We start from the raw sequence: 17,181 nt of genomic DNA, 5'->3' as shown, positions 1-17,181 counted from the left end.
GCCGTTAACAGGACAAAGAATGTGCCAGAGTTAGGATATGCACATGACTGAAATTATTTCAAGTCAGCTTTATTTCAGCTTTCTTTTTTTTCTTTTTCAAGATGAAAACAGAAAAAAGCCCTGAAAACCACCCCAAGCCTCGGGGGAGGTGCCCTTTCCCAGGACCCCATATTCCTCCTCATATTTCTGGTCCTGGCACTTCCTCAGTCAGCACATCTCAAGCCAGATGTGCCAAACCACTCAGCGCTTTCAAGCCCGGTGTTTTCCTGTCCCATCTCAGTTTCCTGGAGATAGAGCGCTTGCTAGTACCAGGACTGATGATCACATTTGTTTGTTTCTTTCTGACTTTATTAATTTCCGAACCCACTAAACCATCCCCGAAGCGTCACTAGTCAGGACATAACTCTGCAGCAAGAGCAAGTTCAGAGAAACACCTGCAGTGGATCTCATTCCTGCAGTCGCCTATCGCCACCAGACGCCTCCCAGACCCTCACAGAGGCGACCTGAGAGCCCAGGAGTGTTCCACAGGGAGGGAGGAGCGGTCAAGCCTGAGGCTCTCCCGGGCACTGGCCTTCTTCCTCTTTGGAGTCTGTGGGCCCGGTGCACAGGGAGCGGCAAGATGCGGAGAGCCGCAGCCTCCTAGTTCCTTGGTAGCTTTCCTAGGCCTTGGCTGGGCGGACAGGGCACTTGAGTACCGAGTCTATATGGCAACTAAACAGCATCTGCAACTCTCTAACAGCCATCTGGGCCCCTTCCTGCTACCTGCTAGCAACATATCCTTTCGAAGCAGGGGTGAGAAGAGAGTGCAGAAACAAGTTTCCAACTCGAGAGATGACGTGGCATCTAAAACACAAAACAAGCGAAAAAGTAAAAGCAGAACCAGACCTATCACTACAGACAACAGACTGGTGGGGCGCCTGTGTGGCTCAGTTGGTTAAGCGACTGCCTTCGGCTCAGGTCATGATCCTGGAGTCCCGGGATCGAGTCCCGCATCGGGCTCCCTGCTCGGCGGGGAGTCCGCTTCTCCCTCTGACCCTCCTCCCTCTCATGCTCTCTCTATCTCATTCTCTCTCTCAAATAAATAAATAAAATCTTAAAAAAAAAAAAAAAAAAAACAGACTGGTGATTGCAGAGGGGAGGGGAGTGGGGGGTGAAAATGGGTGAAGGGGAGAAGGAAGTACAGGCTTCCAGTTACGGAATGGCTAGGGCACCCGGATGGAAGGCACAGCATAAGGCATACAGCCAATGGCGTTGTGATGGCGTCTGCATGGTGACCGATGGGAGCTACACTTGTGGAGACGTTGAATCACTGTGTTGTACACTTGAAACCAGTGTCACATCGTGTGCAACTTATACATCAATTAAAAAAGAAAGATGATGGTGGTAGCATCTGTGATGAAACTCTACTGTTTAGGGATCTTAGGAATAAGGCTAAACGTCCAATCAGACCCGGCCTCATCTTAAACCTACACTATCGTGAATCCCAATAGTTTACTGAGATCAAACACAAATCCTTTGCTTGCCAAGTTTCTGAGGGGTAAAGCAGCTATGTTTATTTATTTAATCAACAAAGGTTTATTAGGCAGGAGCTCTGCCAGGCAAGGATATAGAAAGCAACAGAGGTAATAAGCCACTGTCTCTGCCTGAAAAAGGAATTCGGGTAAACCCATCACAGCAATCCAATAGCGTGGAGGGCATGCGAAGTGCTGAAGAAAGCGCTGATGTATAGAGATGCACTTTGCAGAGAAGTCAGGAGTCAAGTAAGACCCTATCCAAAGTCCAACTTTCTCTAAACTGACGTGACAAGTCACTGATTTTCTGGGTCCTCAAGGGACACCTAGGTACATGCTGGGATCCATATTCGCATAAGCCTTGGCTGCTCACATACATTTGGGTCATGCGGTGGCTCTCATAGCTTACTGTGCATTGAAAGCACCTGGGAAGCAATAAAAATGAGATTCCTTAGTCCCCGCTCCAAGAATTTCTGATGATGTTGGTTTGAAGCAGAACCTGGGAAACCTGGTTAATTTTTATTAACAAGCTTTTCAGTTGATTCTGCTGAAAGTGGTTCTCAGGCTGCACTTTGAGTAACGCTGTCAGAGCCCTGAATTTCCCGCTTGTCTCCACCAAGGACTAGTCTCCAGCTTCCACCAATTCAATCCCGGTAGCAAGAAAGTAAGTACTTATCTGTTTACTGTAGTTGTTTGCCTCTATGCTTAAACCCAGGGAAAATATACTGGGAATCAGAGGTGTTTGATCTACATACGAATGGGCGTGGACAGAGGAGAGGTTCCCGGCCCCAGCTAAGCCTTCTCTCTCTGTGAGGAGAAAACCCAAACTACAGTCCTCACAGGCCCCAGCCCTCCCTTGGCGGGGCAGTGGAGGGCCTCTGAAGAAAGCGTGCGGAGAAAGGCTCTGTGAGGTGTTTCTGTAATGAAATACTGTCTTGCCCTGAGGCCTGGGGATGTATAAGGCAAACAGATACGTTCTCGGGCTATAGGGAAGCCCTTTGATGAGGAAAGCTACGTTGGATGTTCTCTTATACTTTCACCTGTGAATCTGAACTGAGAAAAGTGCTACTGCAAATAAAAAAAAAAAAAAAAAAGAATTTAGACTTGGCTGGGTCCCCGGCACAGACTGCTTTGTAAGAAGCAAGTCATTCCCAGGGTCTGGCTAGGACAGGGATGATGCAGGCACTTCTGAGCCCGGAGACCAGACAGCTGACAGAGTTTCAAAACGTTTTCCAGCTTTGGGGTAAACACACCATCACAGACACCTGTAGCCATAGGCACTTGCACGCGCACCCTTTTGTGGGCTTCCTTTTCCTCCTCTTTTCTCTCTTCTTCTTACCCCTTCCCCCTCCCCTGACCCCCCTTTTTTAAAAAAATCTTTCTTCTACTATAGAAAATAAAAAAGCAATTTATTTTAAAAAATAAATCAGAAAGATAAGGTTAAATCCTTTGGAAAATACAACTTGTAGAACTTTTCCAGAATCACGCTGGAAAAAACTTTCCTCTGAACCAGGTCTCCTTCTGAATAATAATAATAATAATGAATAATAATACAGATTTTGATCCATTTTAAGTATGTTACTTGTTCTCCACGATGTAAGCGAACAGAGTTTATAGTACAAGTAAGACAGAAGAAAAATCCCCATAATGATAGCAACTTTGTATTTTAGGAGAGCATTTACCTTTTTGTGGAGGGGAGCCATGGGGGTATTCTGTACTAAATCCAAAGGGTCATTTGTCAAAATACAGAAATTTTAAAAACCTAATGGGATAAAGTCGATCTTTATAAAAGGAAGTTAATCGTTATGTTTGAGGTAGGTGAAACCAAGGTAGGTATGTCAGAGATGACGGTTTCAGAGTAAGAGATGATTTTCAAGAAGAAACACGGTCTTTATTGTTATGGATTGAATTGTGTCCACCGAAAGATGCTGAGATCCTAACCACCAATACCTGTGAATGTGACCCTTTTTGTAAGTAGATTCTTACAGATGATCAAATTAAGATGAAGTCATTAGGGTAGGCCCTAATCCAGAACGATGGGTGTCCTTATAAAAAGTGGGAGTTTGGGCACAGAGACAGACACACACAGAGGGAGAACACCATGTGACAAAGAAGGCCAAGATCGGAGTGATGCATTATAGGCCAAGGAACGCTGCAGTCAGCCAGCAAATCACCAGAAGCCAAGAAGTGAAGCATGGAAAAGATTTTCCCTCGTTTGGCCCTCAGAGGGAACCAAACTGTCTACACCTCGATTTGAAATTCTACCCTCTAGCACTATGAGACAATAAATTTCTGTTGTACAAGCCAGCCAGTGTATGTCACTGTTACAGCAGCTCTAGGAAATGAGATTTCTAGGTAAATACATTTACCTAGACACAGACTCTTCCTTCTCAAGGTCCAGGATTGCAGACTGACCAACCTGAGTGGGTTGAGCTATACCAGAACATGGGGAAAAAGACAGGTGCACACTGGTGTGTGAGGAGTCTTGGGGAGGGGTCCGGGGTACCACAAAGCTGTTAGGCTCCATGTCTTTGCTATAGGGACTCCCCAACCTCGACTCCGGCTTACTGGACTTGGACCAGTTACTGTTTTGTGCTGAGGCCGCTCTTCTCTGAGGGCAATCGGATCCTTGATTAGCCTGCTGGGACTAGGATTTTAACATTACCTTTCTCTGCTCATCTTCCATAAGGAGCCTCACAGCATATACGGGCAAGTTCCTGGGTTGAGAAGCAGATTTTTACTTTTGGGTTCTAATTTTAGCTCTGTGACATTAGCAGGTCACTTCATATCTCTAAATAAGTTTTCCATTTGTGAAATGGGTACAGGAATACAAGCTTTATCACAGTATTCCTATAATAACATAAAAGGTTTTAGTACACTGTCCAGCATTTTCCCAAGTGTGTGTGTTTCTATAGTCTCATAAGAGGGTGTGTGTGTGTGTTTGTGTGCGCCAAGAGAATCGTTGCTCCTGGAAATAAAATATAACAGGAAAGTTACAGATTCTCAGAGGACAGCCACTTAACATTTGCATTAAAAATAGTAACAAATAAATGTCAAGCTAAATCCGAAAGGTCTTACTAATAGATAGTCTCTAAGGAAAAGGGTACACACACACACACACACACACACACACACACACGGAGAAATTAGAAGAAAATGTAATGGGCAAACAAAGATCTAAATTCCTGCTTAGGGATGATAAATGTTTCCCCAGGCAGTTTCTACATCCCAAGAGAGGCTGGTATCTGGAAAAATACATTGCTGATGTAATGAGAACCTTGCCCAGAGGAAGCACCTTCTGCTGAGGGAGATAGGGGCCTCTAGACGCAGCCGAGGATTCTCGGCTGTGAGGCTCCGGCCTGTCTTTCTCATTGCCCCAGTCTTCCAGTTATGAACTGAAGATCCTGCTTCTCTCTCTACAATGCTATGTTGGAATACTTGCAAGTGAAGTCAGGTTTGTGAAATTATATTAGAAGCTAAGAAAACGAAAGAGCTAAAACGCAACACTGGATTCTATGGGTTAATTTATCTTTCTCTTCTAAACCACGAGGACACTCGTGGCGATCACGGATCAGGCATAGCCCAGGCAGTAGGGTTCTTAATCTCCGTCTTGTATAAACCATGTGTGTTTCGACTTGCATCCATCTGCCCAAACACTTGCTGAACAGAATGGCAAAAGATCACCCAGTGTAGAGCTGGAACAAAACCCAAGGGGTTGATGGGAAAACTTTCCAAAGCAGCAGGCTGTGGGCAGAATTGCACGCCCAGAAAGCTGAGTGTATGTACGGTTTTCCATGTGTGTTTTTGGCTTGGGAAATCTTGGGGATGAGGAAGTCCAATTCTCCAGCGTCCTTGCCCCCTGAGGTTGTACAGACTCATGCAGGCCATGGGCACTTTGGCTCGGTTATTTGGGAATATATTGGTGAAACTCCAACCGACCTTGATTTAGAGCAATGAAATGTTCAGATTGAGGACAGGCAGGTGATGAACATTTGGTTGATAGGGTCTTGTGAGATAAAAGAGGTTGTCTTCATAATCTCTGGGATGTCAGCATATGGGGAGAGGAAGGTGTATGACATCGTAGGCGAGCAAGGCTTCAGACCCAAGTGCAAATGTTTATTTGGGCATTGGACTCCTTCCCAGGCCCTTAGGCCCTAATATTTGGACTGGTTTCCCCATCCTTCTTTTGGCCCAGGTGCTCATAAAGGAACTCAGGAGGGGACGGTTTCTTTTCTCTTCCCTAGGCCAAGCCACATCCAAACACAAGATTTCACATACAAGGTTGATCTCATATACTAAACAAAAGTCAAGCCCAAGACCTAAGCTGTTCTTAGGTCACAAATAAACATCCTGTTAAATATGGATCTTCACTAACAATTTCCATTTGGCAACACTCCCGGCCACATGTCTGACCACGGGTCAGAGGTGAATGGAAGGCAGCGGTTCACCCAAGGGCCCATAATTAAAGACAGAAGACATGGCTCACTGGTGGCCGGAGGGCTCGTTGGGCATTTGCCAATCTCTCCCTTAGGCAAAAATGAGAGTGGGAGTTGGTTCGATGGTATGTTGAAGCATTCCAGACATGAATCTAAGTATTGTCTCAGAGGACCTCCGCACGTAGGCCCAGTGAGAAAATGTAAAATCAGCCGGCAAGGCGGAGCAGACCCGAGGAGTGCAGGAGAGTTTGGGTGCTGAGGGTGCGCCGGAGGATGTTTCCACTGCTGGCAGTTGAATGGATATTTGGCCAGCAAGTGTCTGTGAGCATTGCCACCGCGGTGATTCACGTATTTGTGGCCAGACCAGAAGGTGGGGGTGGGGGTGGACGGCTTCACCGATGAATGAGCTCCCCTGAAGTCCCTGAATTCCTGTGGCTGGTCACTTCCCGTGTTTCCATTCATGGGTTAGGACTTGGACCAAGACAGAAAAGGGCTCTCTTGAGGTCATGTTGTCAGCACCACAGATCTCACCAACTGTACTCTTCCATTTCTTTCCTCTTCAAATGCATCAGAACCTTCCTCTGCTGTTTACAGAGAATTAGACCTTCCTTGCATGTGGAAAACACTTGTTACAAACTGTATGCACGTAGGAAAGGCAGCCATTAAGTCTAGGTGGATAGGACAGGATTTTATGAGAACACGTCAGTTCTCCTTGGCATATGTCACCATTTCCCAATCCCCCTCCATGCAGAAATTCTGTTTTATTCTTGCAATCCAGTTTCTAGTCAAAACCATCCAAAATGAAGTGAGACCATTCGTCCTATTTCCCTCCTCATAAGGGAAAGGGCACCTATTTTCTGCCTTCTACTCTCGCCTTTTCCTAATTGTCTTCTAGGCACTCCCAGTGAGGATCAATCATCTCTCTCTCTCTGTTTCTTCACTTCTAATTTGACTTCCAAGCCTCACCCTCTATCACATCTTACCAGCTCTTCCCAAATTCCATCTGCTTCCCCTATAAAACCCAATTAATATACCTCTCAATCCGGAGCTTGGAAAATCAAGCCTCAGTCGTCACAAAGATTAACATCTCTGCAGACAAATTTAGTGGCCGTATTTTTAAAATGATATTCTGGAGAATAACAGCGACAACAAAACATGTTTCTCATTGCTGCTAAAATCACGGCCTCTGACAATAGCTAAGGATACAGCTGGAATGGGGTCATGATATTCATAATTGTTACCATTTGTTGAGCTATCACTAAGTGCCAGGAATAATTCTGAGTACCTGATTAAACCATATCTCAGGTTTATAGCAGCAATGTCCACAATAGCCAAAATATGGAAAGAGCCTAGATGTCCATCAACAGATGAATGGATAAAGAAGATGTGGTATGTGTATACACACACACACACACGATGGAATTATTACTCAGCAATCAAAAAGAATGAAATCTTGCCATTTGTGACGACGTGGATAGAACTAGAGGGTATTATGCTATGCTGACTTATTTCTAAGTCAGTCGGAGAGAGACAAATACCATACTATTTCACTCATATGTGGAATTTAAGAAACAAAACAGATGAACATAGGGGAAGGGAAGGAAAAATAAGATAAAAAGAGAGAGGGAGACAAACCATAAGAGATGCTGAACTCTAGGAAACAAAATGAGGGTTGGGGAGTGGAGGTGGGGGGATGGGGTAACTGGGTGATGGACACTAAGGAGGGCATTTGATATAATGAATACTGGTGTTATATGCAACTGATGAATCACTAAATTCTACCCCTGAAACTAATAATATATTATATGTTAACTAAATTGAATTTAAATTAAAAATTAAAAAAAAATAAAAAACTAAAGGAATTAGAATGGCAAAAAAAAAAAATTTCATGTAATCTCACAACTAAATGCAGAAGTCACAATTATTATCCTTATTTTCAGATAAAGAAAATATGCTTTTTTCTGATTCCTCAAACTTGAAAATGGTAGAGTAATTTAAAACCTAGATGACAGGAATTTAAAAGGAAAGAAAATTAAAGAAAAAAGAAAACCTTTGCTCATAGTGAAAATGCCCGTTTCTGATTTGGGGTTATATGACCAGAAATATTTGATTCTCTAGTTTGGCAGCAATAATCTACAAGATGCTACTTAGTAGAATGTGGAAGAATGGCAGATGTTTACAGATGTCCTTTTACTGGCATGCAGGGTTCTTACTAGGAGACCCCAGGACTGTGAGGAATAGTGTTTCACCCAAAGCTGAACACAGCTTCCCTCTGGTTGTCCGCACTCAGATCTTTCTGGGGAAAAGAACACCTTCATAGAGCTGGAAAACGTCCCTTGACATTTTGTATACAGGTTTCCTGTCTCAAATTAGCTGTGACTACACTGCCCTCTAACTGACCAGAGTAACCAGACAGGAGCTATAAAGCCAGATGTCAGAGTGAAGTGACCTCCTCAATTGACACAATGCATGCGTAGGAACTCTTTGGCTTTAATACACCTTTAGGATTGTTAACTCCTAAAAGATAAGGATGTCTGTGCTCCTACAGGCCCAGTACCTAGTAAGGTCCAAGTAAAGGTTTATCAAATAAATGAATGTCACACACCTAGTTCATGCCAAGTTGGAAAAATTCTGGAATTTTCAGACTGGAGTGTTTAGACTGGAATATTCCACATTTGGTAAGCACTTTTAGAGGAGGTGTTAAGCTGAGGTCTTCAGAGGGTCTGTGAACCCTCTGAAATTACGTGCAAAACTTCATGTCTACATGTGGGAATTTTGGTGAGGGTCTTTAGCATTCATTAAGTTCTTAAGAATGTTCTTGAACCAAATTACTGAAGAATTACTGCTTCATGGTTTAAAAAAGCAGTCACACTTCATTATTTTATTTTACTATACAACAATGCTATATGAAGGACATCATCATAATCCTTAATTTACAGAGGGAGAAAATGTGACATTGGGAAAGATGGGCACAGGTATGATATAAAAAAAAGTGTCCTCAGGGCGCCTGGGTGGCTCAGTCCATTAAACGGCTGCTTTCAGCTCAGGTCATGATCCTAGGGTCCTGGGATCGAGCCCCGCATCGGGCTCCCTGCTTGGCAGGGAGCCTGCTTCTCCCTCTCCTGCTTCCCCTGCTTGTGCTTGCGTGCTCTCTCTCTCTCTCTCTCTGTGTGTCAAATAAATAAATAAAGTATTTTAAAAAAAAGTGTTCTCACTGCAGATGTCTGTTCTTGCCACTTGCTGTGTGAGTACCTGTGTGCCTGTGTGCGTGCAGAGAAAGAAACAACAGTGAAATGTAGATTCACATTTGGTTGGACGCTGGCTTTCCTTCTACCCCAAGATTCAAAGGATGGGACCATGTCTTGCGCCCCCAACTATCAGTTTCCATTTCAGGGAACTGCTTGATAGAAGCTGCCTCTGGTTTTTAGCTCAAGCCCTGCCGCAATGCCCAACCCAGCAGAGTAGTGTAAGAACCAGAGAAGAAATGTATCATCATTTACTTTTGAGCTTACCTTTTTTATCTATATAATGGAGTTAAAAATTCCACTTGCTCTGACCCGAATACATTTCTCTCTCTTTCTACAGGCAGCTGAAAACCTAAGTGACTTCCGGATCAATCCTCTTTCCTGGCTGCTTCATGCTGCCTGACATCTGGGACTCGTTTCCTCAACTGCAAACTGAGAGCTGCAGGACCAGGTAATTTTGCTTTTAGCTCTAAAGTGCCTTTTCGATGACACTGTTGCGGAAGAAGCGAGTGCAGTGTGGGTAAGCGAAAGCATAAAAGCAAAGGAACATCCGCTTGGTTAGGGTTCCTGGAATAATTTCTTTCCATTATCTCCCTCCACTGGTGTTTGGATTCATCCTTTTCCTTCTCACTGCACCTTGAGTGGTGACATCATTACTCTCTCCCACATCTTCAGGAAATCCTGCAAGTCACACCTAGGCACTTCAAACACTGATGCTGGTGGAGGCAGCCAAGGGCAAAGGGTGCTTCATGTCTCCTGGTTTTCCCCACCCTCCTGCTGGGAGAATGACAGGTCAGGTGGGGGAATTCTAGCACTCCTGGGAAGTGGTTTTCCCACCAACAAAAGGCAAATCGGAACTGCGCTGACAAGTTCCCCTGGGGCACTGCAGAGGGTTGGCCTGATGACCTGTGTAGGTCTTTCAACTCTCAGAATGGGTGATTCTGCAATTCTTCTTCATGACTAGATCACCCAGGGATTAACACATTCTCCCTCAGCAAGTATAAATGAAGGCTTGGAAGACAGAGTCTGACTCATGAGAAGTAAGGGGGGTTATGGTCCAAGTCTGAGTTGAGTGGACCTTATGTTCTGTGTTTGGGGATCAGAGCTATGTTGTTGCACAACTCCAGGGGCTGCTCATTCTTTGTCAAAGGCTCCCCTTGGAACACAGTTTTAATACAGTGTCACAGAATCCGTGATCCCTGACACGGAGCGACACCGCTACCCTGCTTGTGATGCCCTAAGGACCTTTGTTTCATCACAGAATTTCATACCCTCTGGAGGTTGAAATCTCGACGTCTGGGGAGTACTTTCATCATAGTTCCTTTATGAAACCTGGTAAAATCCCATATCTCCATGCATATGCTGGAACAAAAATGCGATTGATAAAGAAAAGAGGCTAAATTGGGGGTAGGGGTGATGAGTGATTTATAAATCCAGACAGCAAACCAAGTTTAACACAAGACAGAAAAATGTACAGAGACTGCTGTTTTATCCTGTACTCTTTGATAATACAGTACTTCCTCCGCTAACAGCGGGATCTGCGAGCCGATGAAGTCCTCGTAAGCTGAAAATATCCTAAGTCGGCAATACATGTAATGCACCTAACTTACAGAACATCACAACTCAGCCGAGTCTACCTTACATATGCTCAGAACACTTCCATTAGCCTATAGTTGGGCAACATCATCTAACATCAAGCCTATTTTATAAGAAAATGTTGAATGTCTCATGTCCTTTATTGAATTGTACCAAAAGTGAAAAACAGAATGGTTGTAAGTGGAGGGGTTGCTTACCCTCGTAATCGGGACGGGGCGGGGGGCTGCCTGGGAGCTATGGGAGAGTATTGTACTGCATATCGCTAGCCTGGGAATAGATCCCAGTATTCCAAATACGAAGTATGGTTTCTTTTTTTTTAAGATTTTATTTATGTATTTGACAGAGAGAGAGAGCACAAGCACAAGCAGGTGAGCAGCAGGCAGAGGGAGAGGGAGAAGCAGGCTCCCCGCTGAGCAGGGAGCCCGGTGCGGGGCTTGATCCCAGGACCCCGGGATCATGACCTGAGCCGAAGGCAGACGCTTAACGACTGAGCCACCCGGGCGCCCCTGAAGTATGGTTTCTACTGAATGCATATTGTTTTTGCACCATCATAAAGTTGAAAAATCCTAAGTCAAAACACTGTATTTTTTTTTTTTTTTTAAAGAATCTTAGGTGTTGGAATTAGTTTAGTCAGTTGTATGGAATAGGGTGGTCATAAGTGGTTTCAGCAGTTAATGGGTCTCTTTATTCATGTGACCAGTTTACCATGTAATAACTCCCACTCCCTGGCTGCTGACCGAGGGTCAAGTGTTTCTCAAACAGTACTTCGTTGGATTCTCCCGGGAACCCTAGGAGGTAGGTGTTACTATCTCTGTTTTATAAACAGAAAACTGGATCCCAAAGAGGCTCATAACTTGCCTGAGGTCACTCAACGCAAGTCGTTGTGTTAAGGGTCAAACTCAGGGCTGCCTGACTCCAAAGCTGCCCTGTTACCAGGACACCACACTGCTTCCTTCCTTTCTATGAGGCCATTATGTTTTTCTTGAGCAAATGTAGCCAGAAATGCTCCATTACTTGCCCTAGGGTAGAACTAGTAGTAATAACAACAGCAATGCCTGGAGAGCTTATTATGTGCCAGGAACTTTCCTGAACACTCTATAATGTCTTAAATAACTTATTCCTTGTAAAATCTTACAAGGTAGGGATCGAGCCCCATTTCTGGATGAGGAACGGAAGACATGGAGAGGTTGTGCAACCCGCCCAAAGTCACAGGGCTAGTTAGTCAGGGGGCAGAGCTGGGAATCAGAGCCAGACAGCTGGGCTCCAGAAGCTGCGCAGTCTGCCGCTCGGCCGGAGCAGCTTGTCAGAGGGGCAAATCCCTCCGTGGAAACCCACTGCTCTGTTCAGATTTGTCCAGGCTCGCAGTAGACACGGTTTGTGGAGGGTTCATGCTCTAGGAGGGAAAAATGCTAGTGAGTCAATGGATCGAACCTCTAACCCTTGCTTTCCATTGCTTGGTTGTCCAACACACCCAGGTTCAGGCAGGGTCATCAAGCTAAGGGGACCATGCTTTCTTGTCGTTCCTTCCGGGCACCTATGGGAGTGCGGGGGAGCACACCACGCTGGGGGAGGGGAGCGGGAGAAGAAGACGGCCCCCCGCAGAGCCACGGGTCCTGAAGGGCAGGTAGTTTTAATTTTCCCATTTCTCTTCTCACTTCTCAGTCATCGGTCTGCTTTTTCAGAAAAAGGAAATTAATTCTTTGGAATTCCTTGGAACCGGAGGGTTTTGAATCTGTAATGTTTATGAATTTGCTGAGAACACTGGGAAATGAGGCTTCTTTTTGCTTATGAAGTCATAGTTTAACCCAAACGAAAAAAAAAAAAAAAGCTAGAGAGAGTCTGTGGGGATCAGAGCTGAGTATTGTGTTACAGAAATTTTCCATTTCAGACACAAACTACATACGGCAGCTTGTGGGCCAAAAAAGGCAGAGCGAGACTCCAGGGGGAGCTGAAGTAATAATACCTCCTCCTTTAATCCTGAGGAGGATGGCCAGGTTCTCGGGGACGGCTGTCCAGAAGGTCTGGATCAGATCACACTTAAATATCTGGGATTAGAATGATGCTAATAGCGGGCATTGCGGGGCATTAACTTCAGAGAGCCCCATAGGATGCCCCCGGGCAAGATACTTAGCCTCTCAGTGCCTCAGTTTCCAATACCTGAAGATGAGACAGGCCTCAAAATTTGTAGAATGTAGTAAAAGTGTTATACATACAGGCTATATAATAATGGGTGGGATATGACTAATTATATTATTAAACAGTACCTAATTAGCTAGCATTTACCCAAGCCTTATTACACATGAACCACTATGCTAAAGATTTCTAAACATCTCTTTTCCAGATCAGTGGTATCATTTTCCTGATTTTTACATGTAAGGAGACTGCAGTTTAGAAATGCTAAGTGGGATATGAGGAATTCTTAATCTCAGGAAACAAACTGAGGGTTGCTGGAGTGGTGGGGGGTGGGAGGGATGGGCTGGCCGGGTGATAGACATTGGGGAGGGTATGTGCTATGGTGAGCACTAATGAAGGGGGGGAAATTGGAGGGGGAGACGAATCATGAGAAACGATGGACTCTGAGTCAAACAAACTGAGGGTTTTAGAGGGGAGGGGGGTGGGGGGATGGGTTATCCTGGTGACGGGTATTAAAGAGGGCACGTACTGCATGGAGCACTGGGTGTTATACGCAAACAACGAATCATGGAACACTACATTTTTTAAAAAAAGAAATGCTAAGTGACTGAACGAGTTCATACCCTTAGGGGGTAGACTGGGGTCTCAAATCTAAATCGTCTGGCACCAGTGAACTGACACCTTCTCCTGCCTCCCCAAGGACAGGCCAACCTTGGCCCACATTGCTCTGGTCCTGGGTTGAATCTTGTGAGAATTCTCCGGATATCCCCCAGAATAGGGGGCATCACTTGTTCGATAAAATATGGTCCTTTGGCTTCTCCTTCCGGCTTTTAGCTTACCATGACAGTACCATTTTTTTAAAAAAATATTGCGCTGGTTTTCCTGGTAGATAAACTGGTCTTGGGCTAAATTCTGAAACGGGTATTACCTAGAGCCCGGGTTCTTACAGTTCGGTACCCTTGGCCAGCAGCAACATCACCAGGAAACGCAAGCAATGAGAGTCTCTGGCCCCACCCAGACCCACTGAATCAGAAACTCTGAAGATCAGGCTCAGCAATCCGTATTTTAACAAGCCCTCAAGCTGATTCCGAGCAGCCAGAGTTTGAGAACCTCGGGCTTCTGGGGCAGATAAAGGAGAGAGTTAAATCAGGAATAGATGTCTATGATTCTTAACAGCTGCTAGTGACTCATTCTCCCCAGTCATTCCCTTCTGGGTTTCTGTCCTTTTTAGGATGAAGGATTTGCTCTCAATCCCATCTTGTGTGATAAATTTCATCAACAGCGTCCGTTCCTTTCTGAATCAACGTGCATGAGGCGACTTTGAGCTTTATCCACTCCCCTGTGCATGCGTAGCCCACTTCTGTTTTTGGAACCACTTGCTCCATTTCCAGTCTGGGCAATTAGCTTCAAGTTACTCTTCATGTCAGAAGAGAAAAATAAGTTTGACTAAATCTGTGGTTCTAGGTTGAATTAAAGAATGGCAGAACCAGGGTCAGCACTCCAAACATGCTTGGTTTTAAAGGCTCTGAACAGTGCTACACACGAGCCAAGTGGCATCCTGTCCCCCTGTCTCCTGCCTGCCCTGCCTAAAATTCATGACACAGGGTTAAGCAACTAAAGCTGAAAATGGGAGACATCATGGCTTCAGTTTTCAACTGTAAGCTCTGACGCAAGCTTTTTCTTGGTCTTGGCTCGCTGGTCCCGCCTGCCTCTCAGTGGGAAAAACTCAAACTGAATGCACGTTGCAGAGACAAGAAAATAGAAAAAATTTTCTTCCCTCCAGTTCCTTCTCCAGAGACCAGTGTAAAATGGGCCCCCAGTCCAACACAAATGTGCCTTTTAATAACCACGTAAGCCTAACTTTCAATAAAAATTATTCCAAGTTTGCGAATTTGTTACAAAAGCCTTTCTTGTCATGTGAGATGCTGCTTTTCCTAATAGAAAAATAGTAGGAAATTTTATTCAACTCTGCCAGAAAATAGAAACTACGGTTATGGATATGACCTGTGTTTAACATCTTTGGGGTGGGACATGCTCTTTTATCTCAACAAAGATTCACTAACATGAAGTTCTGGTTTGACAGGGTCTCTGGGGTCCAGCTTCCATCTCTAAATAAGGTAAAATACGCATGAAAACTTGGTTTCTGTTGCCAGAAACTATTTTTGCGTTTCAAAAGAGTTTTGCTCAGTACTTTGTGCTGCTAAGCCAGTCTGACTCTAATTCATTGTAGACTTACAGAAGAACGCAGGCCCCGAGTGTGGGTTAGCCCCATGCGAATGAAGACAAGGTGTGTGATGGGTATTAAACCCTGACCTGGTGGACGGGGAGCCCCTGCCTAGCGATCTTTCCTGAGACGCTGTTGCAGAAGTGTGGTGGCTCCAGCCCAAATTCAATGCGAGAAAATGACGATACTGGGCCTTCACATGGCCTTCCCTTTCTGCCACGTACACCACATTCTCTGCCTCAAAGACCCTTGCCTCACAGATTGCATGTTGTCACTATTATGAAACAAAAATAAATATTTTAATCGCAACATAAAATTTTGAATAAAAATTTTGGGAAAAGATAAGCCCGAGGCCAAAATCTGACTTATCTCTTAATAGCTGTGTGCCTTTGGACAAGTTACTTAACCTCTCTGAGACTTGGGTTGGGTTCCTCCCCTATAAATTGGGGAAAAAATGATAACCATAGGGTTGCTATGAAGACTGATTTGGATAACGTCCAATGCTGGCATTTAGTAGGTGTTATTATTATTATTTTTTGTCATCTTAAACTCAACTGGTACAAACAGTAAATCTACATGCTAAAACAAAAATTCCCTACTGCCTATGTACACGTATATGGGAGATATAGATATATAGATATGGAAATATAGACAATTGAAAAAATTATATATATATATAATTTTATATTATATATATTACATATAATATAATAATACATATAATTACATTTTCACTCTAATCAGCTCTGAGAAACAGTAATCTTTCTTTTTCCTTTCTTTCACTATGAACTCTACATTCATCCTGGCATCCTGAGTGATATGTATAGGTTCCAGGTGGCTGGGACCCCACTCTGATAGGATCCATTAGCAAAGTATGACGTGTTGCATCCGTCTCTCCCGAGTCTAGTAGAGTCATGATTTCATCATGGTTGTTGACTCACCCTTCCCATGGATTTGGTCCTGTGAAAAATGTCAAGGCATGCATTTTTCAAGCTATGCCCACAGCAAAAAAATACATTTGAAATATTTTGTTTGAAAAAAAATTTAGTGACAATTTGATGTTCCTAGTAGCCTCCGATGCTGGTATTAAAAAAAAAATATATATAGTGTGTGTGTGTGTGTGTGTGCATGTGTGTATACTCAAAAAGTCAAGAAATAAACCATTAATGTCAAAACATTATTATTCCTATTTGTTTTGTAAATCAACTTTTTAGTAAAGTGACTCACAAATTCAATATTAAAATAGTGGGGAGGGGCACCTGGGTAGCTTAGTCGGTTAAGCGTCTGACTCTTGGTTTCGGCTCAGGTCATGACCTCGGGATTGAGCCCTGTGTCAGGCTCCATGCTGAGCGTGGAGTCTGCTTGAGATTCTCTCTCTCCATTCCCTCTACCCCTCCCCTGCTCTCTCTCTCTCAAATAAATAAATAAAATAAAATAAAATCTTTTTAAAAAGCGGGAGTCTGTATGAAAAGAGAATTTTAGAATGTACTAGGATACGATACAGGCATTTCTTTGGCAAAAAGATGTACACACATACACACACTGAAGTTTAGAAAGTGCCCCTGGCAGAGGAAGGCAGAGAAGCTGAGCATGCGTGGTGGGAGCTGGTGGAGAAAGCATTAGGTCATCTGCTCCATCCTGTCACAGTGAGATTATCCCCCAGATGGCAGTTTATGTTTCTGTGGTTTGCTGAGGGCTTGGGCTACTTTTAAGTAATTTTCTTCAAGGTCTTCGAAGCCAGTTTAAAATTATTTTGTGAACTATTCATTCTACCACATGCTTTAGCAAAATCTACCACAATCTAATATAAGCATCGGGATATGTTCTCTGTGACACAGCCCGGAGTCTCCTTTTCTTAAATTTCAACTCTCTACTTCAAATCTCCCCTGGTGTTTACATTTTTCCCAGGTACTGAGTGTTTTCACTCAGTCTTGCTACACAATCCACAAGAGACTCTTTAAGGTGCATGCCTGTGTCTCCAACAGAGACTTTATAAATGAATTGAATGTAAGGTGGTAATAAATAGGTCATCATTG

This window comes from Neomonachus schauinslandi, chromosome 1 (genome assembly GCF_002201575.2).
Source record: "Neomonachus schauinslandi chromosome 1, ASM220157v2, whole genome shotgun sequence".
NCBI classification, from domain to species: domain Eukaryota; kingdom Metazoa; phylum Chordata; class Mammalia; order Carnivora; family Phocidae; genus Neomonachus; species Neomonachus schauinslandi.
This window is presented reverse-complemented; position numbering follows the sequence as displayed.